At 28.2% G+C, this 22,366-nt stretch overlaps 2 protein-coding genes across 3 annotated transcripts in view; one reads left to right on the top strand and one right to left on the bottom strand.

Moving 5' to 3' along the window:
* Nucleotides 1–10,215, bottom strand: part of LOC111677556 (golgin subfamily A member 7) — a 141,287-nt gene extending 131,072 nt beyond the window's left edge. The window contains exon 1 of the mRNA XM_046950372.1: nt 10,099–10,215. The gene's annotated coding sequence lies outside the window, so the exon portion shown is untranslated. The remainder of the gene's footprint in view (nt 1–10,098) is intronic.
* LOC111684218 overlaps nt 1–22,366 on the top strand; it is a 56,614-nt gene that overhangs the window by 16,644 nt on the left and 17,604 nt on the right. Inside the window, exon 2 of one of the 2 annotated variants that reach the window (XM_046950362.1) lies at nt 8,691–8,718. The exons of the other annotated variant lie outside the window; for it this stretch is intronic. The gene's annotated coding sequence lies outside the window, so the exon portion shown is untranslated. The remainder of the gene's footprint in view (nt 1–8,690; nt 8,719–22,366) is intronic. 2 annotated transcript variants of the gene reach the window in all.

The raw sequence follows: 22,366 nt of genomic DNA, 5'->3' as shown, positions 1-22,366 counted from the left end.
GCTATGTCCGTCTGTCTGTCTTTATGTCCATGTAAACCTTGTGCGCATGCTACAGAACGAAATTTTAAAGATGATTTAATAAAATTTGGAACGTACCCTTAATGAAAATGGTTGATATCGGTCCATTATTTTGTGTAGCCCTCATACAACCGTACCCTCCTCGGCGCATAATTTCGTTAAGTGTTCTGTTATATTAACTTTTAACGACACTAGCAATTTTTGTAATGATCTGGTCTAATTTGACCCTAGCCGCAATGCAAACTCTCCTTCAAAAATGACTTGAAGGTCAAAATTCACTTATAAACACTAATAACACAATTAAATTCTACATATATAACTTTGAATTAGACTTAAATTCATTTACCAAAAGTTTTATTCCAACAATTCGGTATAGAATTATAGAAACTATATTCTGAATATTTGGACAAAAACATTTAGAATCATCTAATATATTTGGAATTTCATATTAAGTGGCTTAAGTTTTGAAACCTATGTCTTCACTTTTCACCAAAGTATAGTTCTACAATAGCTTAGAAGATTTCGTTTTAAAATATTGGCTCACTTGACATGAAATCACATATATATAAATGTATTGTTGGAAACATAGCCATCAATAAAGTGTCATACAAGTGTAAGATATTTGTATTTTTTTTATTTATATATTTTTTTGGTTTTTATATTTTTCTATGTCACAAATATATTTCTAGTTTCTAGTCTAAATAAAGCATCAAATAATTGGTAGGAGAAAGTTTATTTTGATGTTGTTGTCAGTTTGCTTGTATTCTTACTTTAAAAGTAATTTTTTAAATAAAGAATAATTTTAGAAATTTATTTTAATCGTCTATATACACAGAAAAAATATGCAATTAAAATTTTGCAAATATGCAAAAATTTAATTGCATCTACTTCTACTCTTAAAAAGAGCAAATGGGTGACGTATACTTTTTCGAAATTTGTAATTTTAAGGGATGAGAATGTATAAAAAAGGTAATTTTGATACCTTTTTGGGTCCTTTATAGCTTTTTAACTATTAAACATTATAAAATGTTTGTGAATATTTTGGACACATATTTAAAAATTATGAGAAACATGTTTCGTACTATTTTAAAAAGTGGCCTTTTTTGTATAAAATCGAGAAAACTGTATTTTTGGTACATTTTGGAACACTTTTTAGATTTATTGACGTACGGACTAACTCTGTAATATTTATTTGAACAAAATATTTGCTATTTATTTGGTACAAATGAAGGCAGATTTCAATCGTATGATTTATATCTGTGATATATAGATTTAAAAACGGAATATTTTGTGAACTTAATTATTGAAAAAGTATATTCCTAGTCGAAATGGGGAAAATAATACTCTTTTTATTAAAAGTTTTCACAAAGGTAGAATTTATCTCAATATTTCATAATTCCAATTGTATTTTTTGAATTATAGTAATATTTATGTAGAAACAACTATAATTAATCTGCACGGCTTTGATTGAGTAATTAATCTGTAAGAGGGAAATATTTGGTACTTTCTGCTCATCAAATTGCACTTTTTGTATTATCCTTAATATTGAACATAACATGACTTATGAGACTCCATAAGAGGTGATTTTTTTAGGGCTATTTTATTCACAATAGTATTTTTTTAATTTTCTGAATAAAAGAACAGAGAGTTTTTTTTTGTTCAAATGATATTTTATGCATAAAGAAACTAGAAACTAAACATACACAGTGCTTTATGAATAATATTCTCTATATGGGAGATATTTTACTACTTTTTTGACCCTTTCAGGGTCGAAAATAATTTATGTCGAGAAAAAAACTTCAAAACTTGTATGTAAGATAATTTAAGTATGCTGAATTCGGGAAAATCCATATTTTTTTAAATTAGAGTTATCCCTAGTGAAATATAAGACATCAAAATTAAATGTTGAATATATTCGACATTCGAAAAACTTTCACCAAAAAGTACCACCATTTTCTTTTTTTGGAAAATAGCAATACAATACAATTTAAATTCGTATAGTCCGATCTAGCAAAATACTATTTTTTTGGCCGTTAAAACCTGATTTAAAAATATGGAAGATTATTCAAATATAATAAAGTCTTAAGTTTAATTTAAAGAAGAAAATTAAAACTAAAGTTAAAAATTATACTCAAAACCACGGAAAGGGTTAACTGTATTTTTGATTGGGTAGCGAAGCACCCAGGGTACGCTAGTATACATATAAGTATATTTAACGTATTAAAACATTTATTGCAAATATTTTTAGCATAATTAACAATTTATTATAGACATAGCGAAATGTTAACATTTGAATATCAAATGTTAATGCAAAAATGCAAAAATTTATTGAATTAGAATTAGATTTTTTTTTAATATTCTTGTTAGCAGTTTCAATAGAAAAAAATGCAATTAAATGACTGCCATAATTTTAATATAAAATTAAATGGCAATTCAACAATTCCCAAAAACTTAAATGAAAATTCAAAAAATTAGACTTTTTTACAATTTTGCACAATGTCTACATAAGAGTATTTATTTAAAAGTCGACTTTTCGACATTTTGTATTTTATAAATAGTAGACTTTTTCCGACTTTTCGAATTTTTCGATTTTTTGAAGGCATAAAAACATTTCGACTTTTTTCAACTTTTTGACTATTTTCGACTATTTTTTTACTTTTTTCGAGTTATTCCGACTATTTTACAGTTTTTGACTTTTTCCACTTTTTTTAAAATTTTAAACTATTTTTGAACATTTTCTGCTATATTTTTAGCTTTCGACTTTTCGACGTTTTTTCGTTTATTTTTTACTTTTTCGAGTTTTTTCGGCTATTTTTGGCTTTTATTCACTTTTTTAAAAATTTCGACTATTTTTGACTTTTTTTTCTACTATTTTCGACCTTTTCGAACTTTTCGACTTTTTACTTTTCATAGACGATAGTCGAGTTATCAACTTTTTGGAACAAAATAGTCGACTTCGACTTTTCGACAAAAAGTCGATTGTTCGATTATTCGAAAGTCGATTTATAGAACCCTAGTTTTCGAATATCTGAATAAAATCATTTTCTAAAGGGACATTCAATTCAAAAACCGATTTTTATAAAATTTGGTTAAGAGTTCAAATTTTACTTATTTAAGTGTAATTTTAACGCTTTACTGGTGATATTTTCTTAAAATTCTTTTCCGAGCTCCACTTGTATGCAAAAACTTGGGCCGATATTGCCTATTTTAATACCAAACAAACCTTACCTACATACATACATATATGTATATAATATTTGTGTAAAATTTGAATTCTTTGTTTCTTTTTGTTTCAATCATATCGTGCGGACAGATGGACGGACATGTCTAGATCGTCTTAATTGTACTTAATAATATAAAATCACAAGTCCCGAAAAATTACTTTAAAAATTAATTATCTATAAAATTATTTTTTTAACATCTTTCAAAAATTATGATATCAAGAAACTATGCACTTTTCAATTCTTTATTTGTGAATTTGTTTAAAGTCTATAGATGTTCTATAGAAATTTTCGCAGTTGGTTATTTTATTCGATATTTAATGTAGGCGAGTAGCCACACCCACATTCAAAATTAGAATTTAAATACGCATATCTTAGAATTTACAATATCTATAGCTATAAAATTTTGTGTAGATAATTTTGACATCCATGTTAACACTCGGATGGACGTAGCATTGGAAATCTATTGTGTATCTGGAAAATTATTAGAGCTAGAATCCTAAATTTTTGCAAGTACAACATTTTTGACATCTATGTAACATTTGGAAACGAAAATGGGCGGCCTTACACTTTGAGTATAGCTCGTTCAATTTAAAGTATTAAATCATGATAATGATGAAAGAATTAGATGCATAAAGTCCATAAGATATATGATATTATAAATCACTTTTCAATTTGTATTAGCTGTTACTTTCTGAATATAAATATTATACATACGAATACATACAAGGTAAATTAAATTAATAAGTATTTAATTTTTCACATGCATGTAATGAAGCACAATTAAATACAAAAAATAAAATATAAACAACATTTAAAGCACAGTCTAGTAATAAATAGTTTATTAGTTTAATATGTATGTATAACTATTTTGCTACATTTTTCTTCGTATCTACATACATACATACATACATACATACATACATACATACATACATACATACATACATACATACATACATACATACATAAACACTTTATAAGAAAAATTAGAAATATTTTATTTGTATATAAAAACAAAACCATCTGATACCATTTGCCATAAAGAGAAATTTTTACTTAATTTTTGTTCATATTTTTAATACGATGTGTATGGTAGAAGCTGTTGCTGTAGTATATGTTTAGTATATTATTTGGCTGAATGAATGAATGTTTATTGGTTGAATGGATGGATGACTAGATTGTTGAATGGTTAAAAGTAAAATAATTAAAAGAAAAAGCCACAAAACTTGTATCACTTTCAAAACATTTAAATCGAAGATGTCTCAGCATGAAAATGAAATTAGATGCGTTTGTTGCATTTAAATTTTTATTTAATTATTTTGAAAAGTTAATATGAACGTTATGTATGTACGCAAAAAAAATATGTTATTCACAGTTTTCTAGAATGTCAACAGTAGTTTCCCAGCAAGTATTTTTTTTAATTTTTGATCACATTCGAGTCGTTTATGACTCTTCTGCACTATTAAAATGATCATATATGCGCTCATTTTCTAATCACAAATTATACATTCGTCGGGAGAAAATTGTACCCTACCCGCGACTCTTCTAAACGAGTCATTTATGAGCCCCACTTTTGATCAAATATGACTCATTTTTTAATCTTTTTGAGTCATTAATGAGCCAAATAACTCGTTGCAATACATTTTGTTATTGTTTTTTTAAATATTCAGTTTTCAATCATATATGGGGATCATTTTCGGGTAATTTTTTTAAGCGTCCAACTTATTAATCACTTTAAGGTCATAAAAAGGAATCAAAACTGACTCAGTTTACTGTTTATTCACCCAACAATCTTCCAAATGTTAGCTGGGTTATTATATATTTTCATTTTACTTAAAGAACTTTGAAGAGAACGTAAATGTTTCTACCAAAAATTTTAAGGATAGGCTCATGTTCACCCTTACCCCCATATGAGCCCTCTTGTTTATACTTCTTTTGTAAAAAATTGTATATAAAAAATTCCAGAACTAGGGTAAAAACAAATTTAATCCTCTATTATTTAAAAAATAATATACATTTTTAATATGGTGTAGGGTATCAAATGGTTGGCCATGCCAAGTTGTTTTTATACGGATGCAAGTAAATTTCATTATAAAGCCCACATAATGGGTGTATTTGAATGATCAAAAACAAAAAATTATCATATTTCCAACACTGAACTTTTTGCTAAAAATAAGTAGGAAAGTATAGTCGGGATTGGCCGACTAAATAATACCCTACACCATGAGTGTATTTTTTAAATTTTTATTTTTCATAAAGAAACTTTTCTGTTGAATTTGACCTTAATTCCAAAGTATTTAAGCAATTAGTTGATAAGAAACTAAATTTTATAAATGAGGCATTATATAGGAGTATAGGTCATATATGGGCCGATCCTCGGTAAATTTGAGAATAGAATATATTTTTAAATAACAGTTTTGTTGTAATTAATTGCGATACAAATGATTACAAGTCAATTTTAGACGTTTAAGGCATTTTTGAATGGGGGTTTCCATGGGGGCTAGGTTAGGTTACGAAAATCTGCAGTGTCATTAACACTTATATAAAACTTATTTGTGCCAATTTGAGAATTTTTAGAATAAGATAGATGTTATATGGACCCGGAATATTATTCCGATTCAATTGCATTACTTCTATGTATATATTTAAAAATATTGTGAACAACAAAATAAACATACATACCCTGCTGTATAAAGAATAATCGTTTAAAAAAATCTAAACCTATTATTAAGAGGCTCTTAAACATGATGTAGGTATTAACATTTCTACTAACAGATTTTTTTTTGTATAAATATATGTATGTTTTATAACATTGCTGACGACAAAAATGACATTGTATTAAAATGTAATTTGTGATTCTTTTCTTTCATCCTCCTTTTGTCTTTGTATTTTTAACCTTTTTCACATCTAAAAACCCAAGAAACCTCATAACACACAGTTATGTAATGTCATTGTCCGAATGAAAAAAAAAAAAATGGAATATGAAATTATGTGAGTTTGGTTGAATGAATTCGGATATATCCATACATTAACGTATACATGTAAATATATGTATGTGTATGTACATATGTACGTCTCTGTGTATCTTTAATATAAATGTAAAAGTCATCAAAGTCATCATTCTTGGTTTGTAACTTTTGTTATGCTAATAATGTTAAAAATATTCTCTGTACATGCTGCTGCTATTAGATTTTTTTCATCCAGCTTTATTGTAGTTTTTGTTTGTTTATATTTGAACTTTAATGAACTTCTTTGGCTTAAGCTTTTATAATGAATTTATTAGTTCTTTTTTGCCTTTCTTTCGCTCTTAGCACTTTGTAGTTTACTTATATGTTTTTACATAAGTAAATAAATTAAAATATGTTGATTTTATAACTGTTTTCCAGATTATGGAAAGCGATTAGAATAGAATTGAGTTAATAATAGTTTTCCCTTTTTTATATGAATTTAAATTGTAAAATTTTCATTTCATTCAAAATCTATGTACATAGTTTAAAATGAATAATATTTCAGAAATTCTTCTACACAAATGACATTAATATTTTCCGTTAGTTTATAAAACATTTATTTTGTTAAAATTTGAAATAACCACAAAGTGTTTTATTTATGTACCCGGTGTGCATCGCTAACCTTACATAATAGCTAAATACATTCAAATTATGTATTACTTTCATACAAAATTTTAATTGATTAAATTTTAATGTTTCACGGGAATAAAATCGCATTTAATATGTGAAGTGCGTTCTGTTTTCACCATTTGAAGAATAAAAAAGTACCAAAGAGTCCTTAATCACAGATGATTAGTGTTTCTATGTTTAGTGTTTTAGATAATTCAGAAAGAACCAATTATATGTTCTGAAAATTTCTCTTTTAAAGAATTGTTCCTAATTTCCAAAAAAAAGTAATGAACAATTGTGATTATGTCCACATGTATCTAGAATTTTTGGGCAACAGCACCGAACTTATCCCGAAATATTGAATTTACCTTTACATCAGTCCTTTAAACGCAACTCACCCTTCCCGCGAATTTGAGTTTTAACCACAGCCACTACGTGGATCCCGACTGACCAGCCAGGACATAGCGGGCAGCTGGCCACCCGTAGTATCTGATTATGTGGTTCTCTCGTTAGACCTCTTTTCAATCTATGCAAGGACTAAGCCAGACAGTAGACTGTAAAAACCAAATTATAGTCCCGACCGACTAGAGGTGTTGGTAACACCTCTATTTCCCGGGATTGCAATAACACCAAGGTGGATATTTCACCAAGGTCGTCTGTATGTTTGTTAAAATCTGTTCTTACATCTTCGAGATCCGAATCTTTAATAATTCTGTTAGACTTTCAAGAAGATCGCTATTTAAAATTAGCAAAATCAGTCCATATGTTACGGACATATGAGCAAAAATCCAAGACAACCTCTAAAGATTTCATCAAAAATAAAACATTTTTTCTTGTTATTATAAACAAGCAACAAAGTTGTATTTCTGGATGAAGTTGGTTTCATTGCGTTGTGTTATTTGTTTCATATGTTGGGATGTCTGTTGGTTTCATTGCGTTGGGTATTTTAAATTTTATACTTCGTTTCGTATGTTTGTTGGTTTCATTGCCTTGTGATTTTTTTTTTTCGATAAGGGTTGTTATTTATATAAATATATATAGCACTCTTACTTGTTCGATTTTAAATTGTTAACTAATAGAATTATTTAAGATGTAGATCCATGATATTTCTGGGGCTTCATGCAAATACACAAACATCATTATTACTAACGAAATTTCATTATTATATACAAAGGTATAAGGCTCTCTTAATAATTACTGTTTCTAGTTTGACCTTCCTTTCAAATTATTTTTCGTTTCAGTGGTAATTTTTTTTTTAATTTTGATTACTTTTTAAAACAAATTTAGTTACAAAAATGTTAAAATTGTGCCAATATTGCGCAGTACTGACAATTATACTATTTTTTATTTTCATAGAATTTAATTCTTTAATAAAACACACAAACTGTAAAAAAATATCAACATTTAACAATTTAATTTTGAGTGATTATAATTTTTGTAAAAAAAATAAAAAGAAAATAAAATGCTTGTTTCTAAACTTGTTTTATTTTTTTACAAACAAAAAGGGTTAAAAAAATTAAAATTGACATTTTTCAAGACCTTTTGTGTAATTTGTTGGAAAAATAAATATAATTATTATATAATTGGTCATTATTTAGTTGGAAATGTTTTTGTCATTTGACATTGAAAACGTAATTTTTTTCTTATATAATCATGTATAAATACACAAATAACAATTTAATGCAATTCATACACTGTAAAAAGAATAATATTAAGGTATTTATTTAACAATTTGACATATTTACTTTATTTATGCTATAAATAATAATTTCTATATATTTGTTTACTAAATAAAACCAAAACTAATCTAAAATTTTCTATTTTTTTGCAGTTATTAAAGTTTATTAAAATTAATTTCGGTAAGTTAGTATAATATTTGTTTTTTATTTAATATTTAAAAACACATTTTTAATTGGTTCAATGAACAAAATATAAAAACAAATTATTTTCCAAATATAAAATATTTTGATAGTTACATATACAATATGCATATACATATGTACAATGTATTTATATTACATGTTTTATGCATGCAATATTTTGAATTAAATTTTAATGTATTTTGATTTTTTGTTTAAAAATTATTTAACATATACAACCGCTTGTTAGAAACAGCTTTCCTGCGCAATCAAATATTTGCAGGGCTAAACATTATCCCCAATATTTATAAATGCTTAATAATGTTATTGATAGTTTATTGTAAGAATTTTGTATGCAAAATGTGCTTATTAAACCTAAAATAAGCGATTAATATCTTTATGAATTCTTTAGATAATTCATGAAAATTCAATAAACTTTTTTAGCTTTTCTCTAATCCTCCACAATGTATAAATAAGTAACATGATTATTTTTTTATTAGAAACTGAAAATAAGTTTATTAGATTAGAAAATTATTTGATGACTGCAAAACTTTTTGATTTATTTTATGAAAAATTTTTGATTTATTTTATGAAAAATATAAATTGTTATACATACGCAAGTATGTTTTTATGGTAGTAATATATAAAATAATTTGACTTGATACACCACTTTAGTGGGGAGGGTATATTGGGTTTGTGTTGATATTAGTTTGCTCCTTTATACCCACCTTAAAGTATAAAGTATTGGCTCAGAATCATTTCCTTTGATTTGAAGATAATTCAATGAAATTTGGTACTTGAAATTCTATTGGACGAAGCCTATTGAAAATTGTTTAGATCGGTCCATTATTTCATCTAGCACCCAAAACTGAACCCCCGAATAGGGCTTGTATACCTTGTAACCAATCTACAGGTAGCAATTTTTGAGATAATTCAATGAAATTTGGCACTTGATCTTCTATGGTACCGGAGACGAAATGTTTAAGATCGGTCGATTATTTCATCTAGCCCCCATACAACTGAACTCGCCGAATAGGGCTTTTAATTTCATAATTATGTTTATTATTTTCGTATCTCGACAAAAAGCTACTATACCTAGGGCCTGGAAGACCCTCATGAATTTTATAATTATGGTTCCTCATTTGGCCCTAGCCCCTTAAAAATTTTACTTAAATATCAACAATTTGACTCAACAATAAATGGGTTAAAAATATCTGAGTCAAAGTTCAATTCAAGTTAAATGGATAGTTATGGATAATTATAATTAAATCAAATATTATAACAGGTGTAGGATTTAAAATGGTCGGCCTTGCCCGACTATAATTTCTAAGAATATGTATACTAAGAAGATAGATTAAAGACAAAAAATTCAAAAATTACCTGTAGTATCGATGTAATATAACAAAGTAGTTCAACTGCGTTCCAAAATCACTTTTTCACATCACTATTTTTAAATTTTTTAAAAACACCATTAAAATAAAAATTTTATGAAAAGTTTAAATAATTTTAATTTTTGACTTAATAAATAAAATGTGGAGTCCTTAAAAAATTCCAATTATACCTTTTATACCTTTATTTTATACCTTTAATTTATAACAAGAAATAAACATAGTAGGCATGATCTATCATATGATACCACTACACCAGTTATAAGAAATAGTAATTAAAATGGTATATATTTCTTCGTAAAGACATTTGTAATTTATTTCTGTAAAAATTTCATGACAGTTTATTAATGTTGTAGGCTTTGTCAAAAGGAGACTATAAGACGGTTGGAGCCAAAAAGGCTCCGTTTATTACAATTATCATACAATCTTTTACAACTAATTATGCATAATACGATATAATTTTAATAAGGATCTATAAATGAACCTAATGCAAAGTTCTGTTCTGAAAATTACACAATTGTGCAATTCTATACTCGGCTCCAATTTTTATACCTTTCATCATGGTGTGTTAAACATAAAGAGAATCTTATATACCCTTCACCATAATATATTCAAAAAATATTAGTTTTATGAAATTTTTATTTATTTAATTTTCCCTACTATATTATACTATATTATTATAGCAACAGTAAAACAAAAGGAAAAACAACAATGCTAAAACAGAAAAAAAAACAAATAAAAAACAGTCGGTATCAAAAACTCCTCTTTTACTTACATTTTGGATCTCAACATGCTAAATTTCACGTTTCTAGATTCAAAAGTTACTTTTTATGGGTTCTAACCTAATTCAGACTCTAAAAGCTTAATTTTATATTTCCAGGTTCAATATTACACAAAATTCAAGAAGTACCTTCTGCAGAACGAAAAAGTACCAAAAAAATCCATATTGATGTTTTCTTGTCTGATCCAGGCTCTACATACTTAATTTTATGTTTCTGGGTTCATTATTATAGAAAACTTAAAAAGTACCCTTTGAAAAACGAAAAAGTACCACAAAGTTCCCTTTTATGTGTTTTCAATATTATTGAATATTCAAAAAGTACCTTTTGAAAATCGAAAAAGTACCAAAAAGTTTCCTTTATCTGTTTTCATCTAATTCCGATGAGAACATAGAAACTCATGTTTCAATATTATAGAAAAATCAAAAAGTACCTTTTGAAAAACCAAAAAGTACTAAAAAGCTTCCTTTTAAGAAATATAACCAATAGCCAATAACAACACACTAGTGCTCTACATACTTAATTTTATGTTTCTGGGTTCATTTTTATAGAAAACTTAAAAAGTACCCTTTGAAAAACGAAAAAGTACCACAAATTTCCCTTTTATGTGTTTTCAATATTATTGAATATTCAAAAAAGTACCTTTTGAAAATCGAAAATCTCATCTAATTCCGAATCTACATACTTAATTTCATGTTTCTATGTTCAATATTATAGAAAAATCAAAAAGTACCTTTTGAAAAACCAAAAAGTACTAAAAAGTTTCCTTTTAAGGAATATAACCTAAGCTAGGCTTCGCATACTTAATTTCATGTTTCTAGCCAATAACAATACACTAGGGCTGCTCTCGCTCTGCTACTCTTGCTCAGCTGCTCTCCCTCTGCCTTGTTTTTATAAACAAGCGTACAATAACAAAATTTGTCGTGTTTTGTTTTTTGCAAATTTCTGCCTGAGCATGTATAAAACATTTAATTTTTTATGAAATTTTCAAAGTTGTCTTGGATTTTGCTCATATATCCATTATTTTGCTGATTTTAAATAGTGTAAAGAATTATTGAAAATTCGGATCTTACAGATAACTGGGGTCCTATTAAAACTAATTTGAACAAACATACAGGCAGACGCACATGGTTTATTCGAATCCGCTAACTATAAGGATCCAGAATATATATACTTTATAGGGTCACAAAATTATATTATAGAAATTACAAACGGAATGACAAACTTATACATATACCCTTCTCACGAAGGTGAAGGACATAACAAAATAAAAAAGACAACGAATCTCACAGTCACCTAAACCAGAGATATAAGCCGACGCAAAATGATCGGCAGCGGCGGCTTAATTTGTCGGCTCAATTTACCTTTTTCTTCAGAATTGACCTTTTGCCCGGCTTGCAAAATATTACTGGCGGACAGCTGCCGCTGATCTGAACTAAACATACAAAACGAAATACACAACAAAAAATAAATACCCAATGCAATTAAATAAACAGACATACAAACAAATTAAAACGAAATACATACACAATTCAATAATAAATAGGCAGTGTTGTAGTTGCTTATCACAGCATAAAAATATTATCTTCTTTTTATGAAATTTTAGAAGTTGACTCGGATTTTTGCCTATATTTCAATTGTTTATGGACGGATTTGCTGATTTTACATGGGAAACTTCTCGAAATCTTTGGATCCCGAAGATATCTAGGGTCTTTAGAAAACTAATTTCAACAGACGGACAGATTGGTCGGAAAATTATATTGTGAAAATTACAAAGGGAATGGCAAACTTATATGCATTTACCCTTCTGACGAAGTTCAAGGGTATACAAATCAAAATCAATATTTTATGTCTCAAGATAATAACAACACACGGTTTCCATTCATCTGCTTTGTTTTGTATAAACAAGCAAGTGCATGATTATGATTGTTGTTATTGTTTGTTTCTTATTCTTAACTCTGCATGCACAAAAATCATAATTTTTCATAAAATTATCAGAGGCGGGCTCTTTTAGATTTTTGCTCACATCTCTCTTATTTATGGAACAATTTTGTTCGCAGATATACACTGACAGACGGTCAGACAGACATTTAAAAACAAACTTCACTAAAAGGGGGTTGGGTAGACTTTACTTAACTGACATCGTTACCTTCGAAAAATAGCATTTGTACTTTATGAGGTCACAATATCAATATTTTCAAATTATACATAGATTAACTTACCTTGATATATCCTTCTCACGAAGGTGAAGGGTATAATAAAGGGATGAAGCACCTATAAAAATCACTTGTAAAGAATCATGCCCGACTATAATTTATTCTTTGTTATAAATTTAAAATAATTCTCCACCGTTTTAGGAATATGTTTCATTTAACTATATTTTTTGTAGAAATGTATAAATTTAACAATTAAAACTAATTTAAAGTAACATTTTTACTAATAACCACAATTTATTAAATCACACAAAATTTATTTAATAATCATAATAATAAGTTACGAGTAATTATAAACACTTTATTGTAGATTAAATCACTTAATTAAATTAATTCACTTTTTTTAAATACATATATTTTATTTTATTAATATTTTGCATATTGCGTTCTTAAACACGTCACAATTAAAACTGAATAATGTGATAAAAAGAAAATTAAAATCAATACGTAAACAAGTAAATAACGGTTTAGTGAATTCTTTTGTTTATTGTTTGTGTAATTTGTAAAAAGTAAAAAACAAAACAAAAAAAAATTTAAGAGAGTGAGAGACAGAGAAAGTAATAAAAAAACTTGTGTTTATATGTACTATATTATTTTATTTATGTATGTACATATGTACATCTTCACAGCAATTATTCTTCTTATGTAAACATAACAATTTTGTTTATGAAAAAAAACTTCCTCATTTAGAATTATAACATTGAAAATTTTGTTTAACATTTTATTTTTATTAAAATATCATTTTAATTAATTGCTTATGTATTTTTAATTTAAATTAAAATTGTTGTTATATCCTCAGGCAAATATATATGCAAAGTTTTTGTTTGAATTGGGCGAATTATGGCACTGTGGTTGCAAATTACAATCTTGTCCACCTAGATTATAATTTGCAACCACAGTTCCATGATTAACAAATTTCTGACTTCTGAATTTAGAGAAATATAGTTTTTTTCAGTTACTAACACAGTGCATGGCATATGTATATTTTGATGGCGTGTTGTAATGTTCATATAAGTTATGAATATGGATTTCATTCGAATAAAAATGATTCGGTTAATCGAAGAGGATGAGTACTTCGGCTCTTTTATAAGTTTAGTTTGAAGTAGTAACATACAATTTGTAAGAAATATTCCAGTAAACACGTCGACTTACTCAGCCCTCAAGTCCTGGCTAATTTATCATGGTGGCGTGTCATAACGAACTGCGTTCTAATGTCCATGGACGTAATGTAGCACCCTAATGTTTAATGGGAGTTTTAAAACTTTTATCGCAATGTCTATGGACTATATCCCCCCGGGGGCATGTTACCTTGGCGAGACCTCCGCCTTGGTGTTATTGCAATCCCGGGGTATAAAGAGGGCCCAATACCTCCAATCTGACCGGGATTGAAAAATTGGTGTTTTCAGTCTACCGCTTGGCTTAGTCCTTGCATAGATTGCCAGAGGTCAGATCAGAGCACCGCATAATCTGGTACTACGGGTGGCCAGTTGCCCGCAGGACTATGTCCTGGCTGGTCAGTTGGTTGAGGTTCCTTCGGGATCCACGTAGTGGCTGTTGGTTGAACCCAAATTCGCGGGAAGAGTATAAGTGGCGGTTAAAAGACTGATGCATGATAATAGTCAATATTTCGGGATAAGAGTTCGGTGCTGTTGCCGAAAATCAACAGATACCCCACAGAGGAGTGACTGTGGGACTAAGCGTTGGAAATGGGTTATTGTCAATTGTATATGATACAGAATGAATGTAGAAGTATGCGGGCCTTACCCCACCCGTATACCTAAATGAGTGTGTCGTATGTTTTTCTCTATGAATGTGTCGAATAAATGAGATGTGTGCTGGGTTGAATGATGATGGATGAAAGGTATCATATACAAGTGATACCAATTAATTTTCCTTCCTTGTCCAGATGTGTTCAGAGTATACTCTGTTCATATCAGACTTACCACAGCGTGTCACTGTGAGTAAGAACGATGTCTACGGCTTATTGATGGAACGTGCTTCGGTCCACCGGTTACGTCTCTAGGTGCTGTTGCCGAATCAACAGAGCCATAGTGTGGTTGTCTTACAACGTGACTACTTTGGCAAGAGATTAGATAGCTCGAGTACTCCAGCAAAGTACTTGCGCATGGTACCGGTCATAGCCAATGTGCAAAAATTTCCACCTGAGTCTTCATTGAAGACAAAGGGGCGATGGTAGACCGTTCTCAAGTCTACCCTGTGGATGAAAAAGACCACCGTGAGATAAGGCCGACACGGCAGGTGCTCACGTTAAAACTATCGACAGTCTGTCTATGGACTATGTGACAATTTTTGTATTGGATAAATGGACTTTTTTTTAATACATGAACTATATGCCATATATCTCATGTATATTGTGACATTTAAAAAACTGTCATAACGTTCATGGACACTATAACACTATTTAGCGTGTCATAACGTCCATGAACATTATGTCATCGGATATTATGAAGCACCACCTTATTAATTATACAGTCAACCTTATTAATTATACAGTCAACCTGACGCTTGTTGTATCCCCGATCAATAGAAGTGTTATCCTTGAATATCTAGTTAAGACTTTTTCGTTCTTCAAAAGGTAAATTTCTATAATATTGAACCTAGAAGCATGAAATTTTGCATGTTGGGCCTTGACTAGGTAAGAACTTGCAAGAGACTTTTTGGTACTTTTTCTTTCTACAAAAGGTACTTTTTGAATTTTCTACAATATTAAACCTAGAAAAATGATACTAAGTATGTAGAGCCCGGATTAGTCCAGAACACATAAAAGGGAACTTTTTGGTACTTTTTCGTTTTTCAAAAGGTACTTTTTGAATTTTCTATAATAATGAACATAGAAACATGAAATTAAGTATGCAGAGCCCGGATTAGACGAGAACACATCAAAGGGGATGTTTTGGTACTTTTTCGTTCTACAAAAGGTACTTTTTGAATTTTCTATAGTATTGAACCTAGAAACATTATGTAGAGCCTGGATTAAGTGGGAACCCATAAAAGAGAAGTTTTTGGTACTTTTTCGTTCTTCAAAAGGTACTTTTTTCTATAATATTTTCTAATATTTCTATAATATTGAACGTAGAAATATGAAGTTAAGCATGTATAGCCCGGATTAATTTAGATCGTACAAAATGAGCTACAATTGGTATTATTTGATTTTTTGTAATAAAATTCGTAATGACTGTTTTTTAACACGTCATGGTGAAGGGTATATAAGATTCGGCACAGCCGAATATGGAACTCTTACTTGTTGTATTTAAAATTCAAATTGTTGCTTTGCATTTAAGAACTTATAAACTACTTAACTATGTACTTCGAAAAATAAAAAGAGCCAGTATAGTAAAACTGATTTATAAGGATTATGTATGAAGATTTAAAATATACTTTTAGGTGGGAGAATCAAAATAGCAAATTATGATTTTTTTCGAAGCAATCATAAACCCAGCAAAAACTTGGTAATATGTTGGTAGCAGAGAGATAAAGGACTTATATATTCCTATTATCCTATTTAAGGTATTATTACTTGAGCAATAACTTACATTAGTAGTTATTGTTAATTTGTGTTTTCCAACGTTAAGAAGATCGGTTGTAAGTGAAAACGCAATATGTCCTAAACGGGAGATAGCTGCAAATTGTATCTATTGATGCAGTGTGCTTGACACTTAAAAAGGGCAATATCGGTTCACATATTATCCTCACAAACCGGCCAAAATTATGGTTTGCTATACGAGATTACCCAAGTTTCAATTCAACGTTTCTTCTGACAATTTACTTATGCCAGTCTTGTAGTGAACGAACAATGTTTTAAAGTTTATATTAAATTTAATTAATGGATTTAAAGTGTTTCATTTTAATATTTCAATAATACATTGATACTTGTGTATATATTTTGAAATCGATTTAAAAGTGTTTTTATGCAAACTAAGTCCTTTATGACATATCTCTTTATTTACCAGCATTCAATGACTGGTACTTATCGCTAATGATGTCACTATATTAAAATAATTAATTGAAGTGCTAAAATATAAATCGTGTATTACTTAGTAATTACTTGTTAATGAAAGTGTTTCTTGACATAATGCTAAAGAATCAAGGTCTTGGTTAATTTTTTGTATCTTGCGGCAATTTCAACAAAGTTTTGCAGTCATGAAATGAAACTTAATAGATACTTACAAACATAAAGGGTAAAATTTCATGAATTATTTTTTATTAAATGATTTTTGTAAAATTTTCAAAGAATATTTTTGTAATTTGGTTAAACAAGGTCGAATAAATTTATGAAGCACTTTTTCAGGTTAAAGAATGATTAAAAGAATAATGACCAAAAGAGGCATCTTTCAAATATTTAAACTATTCAAAGTATTTCGTAGTTCATGTTGACAGATTTTTATACCCTTCACCTTCGTGAGAAGGGTATACATAAGATCGTCGTAATTTCTTTAAAAAAGTTTTCCGACCATATAAAGTGTATATATTTTAGATTCTTATAAATAGCGGAGTCGATTAAGCCATGTCCGTCTGTCTGTGGGAATGTATGTCTGTATGTTTATTGAAATCAGTTTTTAGAAGATATCCTGGGTCTAGATGCCATAAAAACGAACTTTTTGGTACTTTTTGTTTTTCAAAAGGAACTTTTTGAATTTTCTATAATATTGAACCTGGAAACATAAATTTAAGTATGTAAAGTCGAATTTAAGTGAGAACTCAAAAAAGTGAAATTTTTTGTACTTTTTTTGTTTTTCAAAGGTTACTTTTTGAATTTTCCATATTATCGAAACTAGAATTATTAAATTATGTATATTGAGTCTGAATTAGCTGAAAACCCATAAAAAGAACTTTTTGGTACTTTTCGTTTTTCAAAAGGTAATTTTGGAACATTCTATAATATTAAACCTAGGAACATGAAAATAAGTATGTATGTAGATGCAGAATTAGGTGAGAACACATAAAAGGGAACTTTTTGGTACTTTTTCGTTTTTCAAAAGGTACTTTTTGAATTTTCTATAATAATGAACATAGAAACATGAAATTAAGTATGCAGAGCCCGGATTATACGAGAACACATCAAAGGGGATGTTTTGGTACTTTTTCATTTTACAAAAGGTACTTTTTGAATTTTCTTTAATATTGAAACTAGAAACATGAAATTAAGTAAAACCGGAAAAAGTGAACTTTTTGTTACTTTTTTTTAAAGGTTCTTTTGTAACTTTCTATAATATTGAACCCTCGAAATATGAAATTAAGTACGTAGGGTCTGAATTAAGTAAGAACACATAAAAGGGAACTTTTTGGTACTTTTTCGTTTTTCAAAAGGTACTTTTTGAATTTTCTATAATAATGAACATAGAAACATGAAATTAAGTATGCAGAGCCCGGATTATACGAGAACACATCAAAGGGGATGTTTTGGTACTTTTTCATTTTACAAAAGGTACTTTTTGAATTTTCTTTAATATTGAAACTAGAAACATGAAATTAAGTAAAACCGGAAAAAGTGAACTTTTTGGTACTTTTTTGTTTTTTATTAAGGTTCTTTTGTAACTTTCTATAATATTGAACCCTCGAAATATGAAATTAAGTATGTAGAGTCTGAATTAGGTGAGAACCCATAAAATATAATTTTCGGGTACTTTTTCGTTTTTCAAAAGGTACTTTTTTGAATTTTCTAGAATATTGAATCTAGAAATATGATGTTAAGCATGTTGAGCCCAAAGTGTAAGTAAGAAGGACTTTTTGTTACCGACTGTTTTTTTAACACACCAAGGTGATGGGTATGTAAGATTCGGCATAGCCATATTTTGAACTCTTGCTTGTTATTATTTCTGTTTTTATGTAAAACGAAAAAACTACTCTTATTTACTACGTAGAAAGTGAAATTGCATTGTAATAAAGTTATAAACCGAACACTTCAAGATTAACTGCAATTTTTTCTTGGATTTTATGTTAAATTTTAAATTATTAAAAATAAGCAGAAACGTAAAAAAATAAAACACTACATTAAACGTTCAAGAAAATTTAAGTGGAAAGAAGAAAAAATATTGAAAAAATTGTATAAATAAATTTAAAGTATGTATAGATGCACATATGTATTTGTGTACATATGTATCATTACTAGCGTCATGCAATTGAAAATAATAAAATTTTATTTAGAAAAAAAAAATATTATAAAATTTATAAATATTTGTATTCATATAATACTGCTAAATACAAAATAAATATTAACAATTTCACTTTTTTGTGCAAATAGAAAAGATATTAACTTAAATAAAAACTTGGTCATAGTAAGACAGAAATATATAAAAATAATTTGAAATATTGCTAGCGCAATGTAGATAGACTATTTTATGTTGTTTTTGTTAGCAAGTATTTTATTAAGATCTAACAAAAAAAATAATGTTGATTATTTTGTAATACGTTTATTACGTCAGTTTATTTCTTCTCTTCGATAATAATTAGTTATGTCAACTTTAAATTTGAATTAATCTACATACTTTCTATTTAAGCAAATATGTGTTTGAATTTTCAATTGAATGTGTTTGTACAATAATAACAATAATATCACTTAATTTGTTTATATATCTGACTGGTCGTTTGCATAATATTTTCACTTTTAATGACAATTTCAGACTATAAATTGCTTAATAAATATTTAATTGTTTGGATTAACATTGCTGGGGCAATTGTGATTGAGATTTTAGTTTTTGCTTTTTTTTCTTTATAAATGACATCGATTTTAAAATGAAATAAATAATTAAGAAAATTTAATTAATTGCATAAATATACATGATGAAATGCAAATATGGCAATTTATAAAATATTAAATTTTAATAGCATTTTCGTGTTTTTAAATAACTACAAACTATAATGGTAATAAAAATATTTAAAAATAATAAAAAAAGTAGATGTCTCATATAAGGCCTTATTTTCGAATTTTCTAGCATTAATGGCGGGTTTCTTATTATTCAGTTAAATTAGGCTTAACTTGCTGTTAGATTAAACTCGAAAAAATTTTGGCGGCCTTAAAACGATGATTGTGTTTCTCAGTTTTGGATTTAAGTTCAGTTACCTTTGTTAGTACTGACAACTTTTCAATCAAAAACATAAACAATGAACAGCTGTTTTTTACAATACTTTTGTAAAATGAAATTTTTTAGAAAAATGTTAAATAAACATTTAGAACAATAATATATAAAACAAAATAAATCAGAAAATTGCAATTTCCTTAAAATATTAAGTGACTTAAGTTATAAGTGAAATAACACTCAGTTAAACTAAGATAATAAGTACGTTACTCATTACTGAAATATACAAATCATATATTAAACTAGGTTTAAACAAAGAATGTATCTTTATCTAAAAAACTCGCCCTAAATGACATTTATTCTATTTAATATATGAAGAACAATGTGAAGGTATCACATTCAAAGTTGATTTGCAGAATCTTTACTTTAAGATATATAATGGCAATAAAAAATATTTTAACTAACGTAAAGGATAACTCTAGGAAGAGAAAATTAGAGTTATAATTTCAAAAGAAATTTTTATGATCGTTTATTTTGAACTAAAAATAATTTAACAAATATGTAAAGTAAAATCTAGTAAGTGTATAGTGCAATAATGTCATAACTCAAAAGTTGGGATCATTAATTTCTTTGGCAGTAGGTCAGTAGACAGCCAAAGAAATACTGAAGAGATGAGAAGGTGATTATGCTGGTAGTAAAAAAATAAATCCCGAGTATCATGACAATTTCGTCCTATTATACATTTTTTGAAGCTTCTTTTGAAAGGTGGATAACCGTTGCCCCTTTCTTTAAAAGAATCAGGAGTACTGTTATAAAAATCATCAAATAAATGCTCTTTATTATAGAAAATTTATTAAGAACTTATAAAAGAAAATCCTAGTATCCTAATACACATTATAAATCTCTTTGTAAGTCTGTCCGTTTGTTTATTTGTTTGTCAATCACGCCTAAACAGATTTGCTTGAAATTTGGAAAATTGGTAGATTTATTTTTGGAGGGCTTTATAGGTTTGGACTAAGAGGGCGCAAAAAGGAGTAAAATGGGTGAAAAGCGGTCAAAATTTGTATTTTTGAGCATAAATAAATTATTGTCTTTACTAAAGCCAAAATATTGTCCATAAAGATTTTTAAAGATTTAAAAATATGAATTAGCATAGTACTGTTGCAAAAGTCGGGCCAAAAGGGGACAAAAACTAGAACAAAAGGGGGAAAAACTACTTTTATGCTTTAAGATCAATTTATCTGTTCTAAACCAACTACAAACGGTCAAAAAAGGGCATTCTGAATAAATTATTCTAAAGAGACCAAATTAAAAATATTAACAAGTAGGAAGGTATAGTCGGGCCCTACACCATGAGTATATTTTCAAAATTTTTACTTTTTAATTTTTTTTATAAAGAAACTTTTATGTTGAATATTACTATAATTCCAAAATATTTAAGCTATTTATTGATAGAAAAACTAAAATTTTTAAATGAGGCTTTATATAGGTCAAATATGGGGCGATCCTTGGTAAATAACAGTTAGTTTTGTTGAGTTTCATTGCGATACAAATGGTTACAAGTCAATTTTAGTCGTTTAAGACATTTTTTGAATGGGGGCTTGTATGGGGGCTAGGGTCAAATGACGGCCGATCCTTACGAAAATCTGCAGTGTCATTTATACTTATATAAAACTTATTTGTGCCAATTTTTAGAGAGAATAGATGTCATAAATTGTTCAAATCGGGAGGTACGGTTGTATGGGGGCTAGGTGAAATAATGGACCGATTTCAACCATTTTCAATAGGCTTCGTCCCTGTGCCAAAAACCATACTTGGTCCAAATTTCATCAAATTATCTTGAAAATTTCGGCCTGTACCTTGCGCACAAGGTTTACATGGACAGCCAGCCAGCCGGACAGAAGGACGGACATGTCTTAATCGACTCAAAAAAATATTCTGAATCGATCGGTATACTTTAAGGTGGGTATTGGACAAATATTTTTGTATGTTACAAACATCAGCACAAACGTATAATACCCTCCCCACTAAAATGGTGTAGGGTATAATATTATAACGGAACAAAAGACTAACAAATATCAAATTTTTTGGGTGATTTGTTACTAGGATGGCGCAAAAAGGGGGGTAAAATAGGTGAAAAGCGGTTAAAATTAGCACTTTTGAAAATAAATACCCATTTTTTTCTTTACTTAAATATAACTAAAATATATTCCATTAGATATTGTTCACAA

Source organism: Lucilia cuprina, chromosome 4, assembly GCF_022045245.1.
Source record: "Lucilia cuprina isolate Lc7/37 chromosome 4, ASM2204524v1, whole genome shotgun sequence".
NCBI lineage: Eukaryota > Metazoa > Arthropoda > Insecta > Diptera > Calliphoridae > Lucilia > Lucilia cuprina.
The sequence above is the reverse complement of the archived record's forward strand: the minus strand, read 5'-3'. Positions and strand labels throughout refer to the sequence as shown.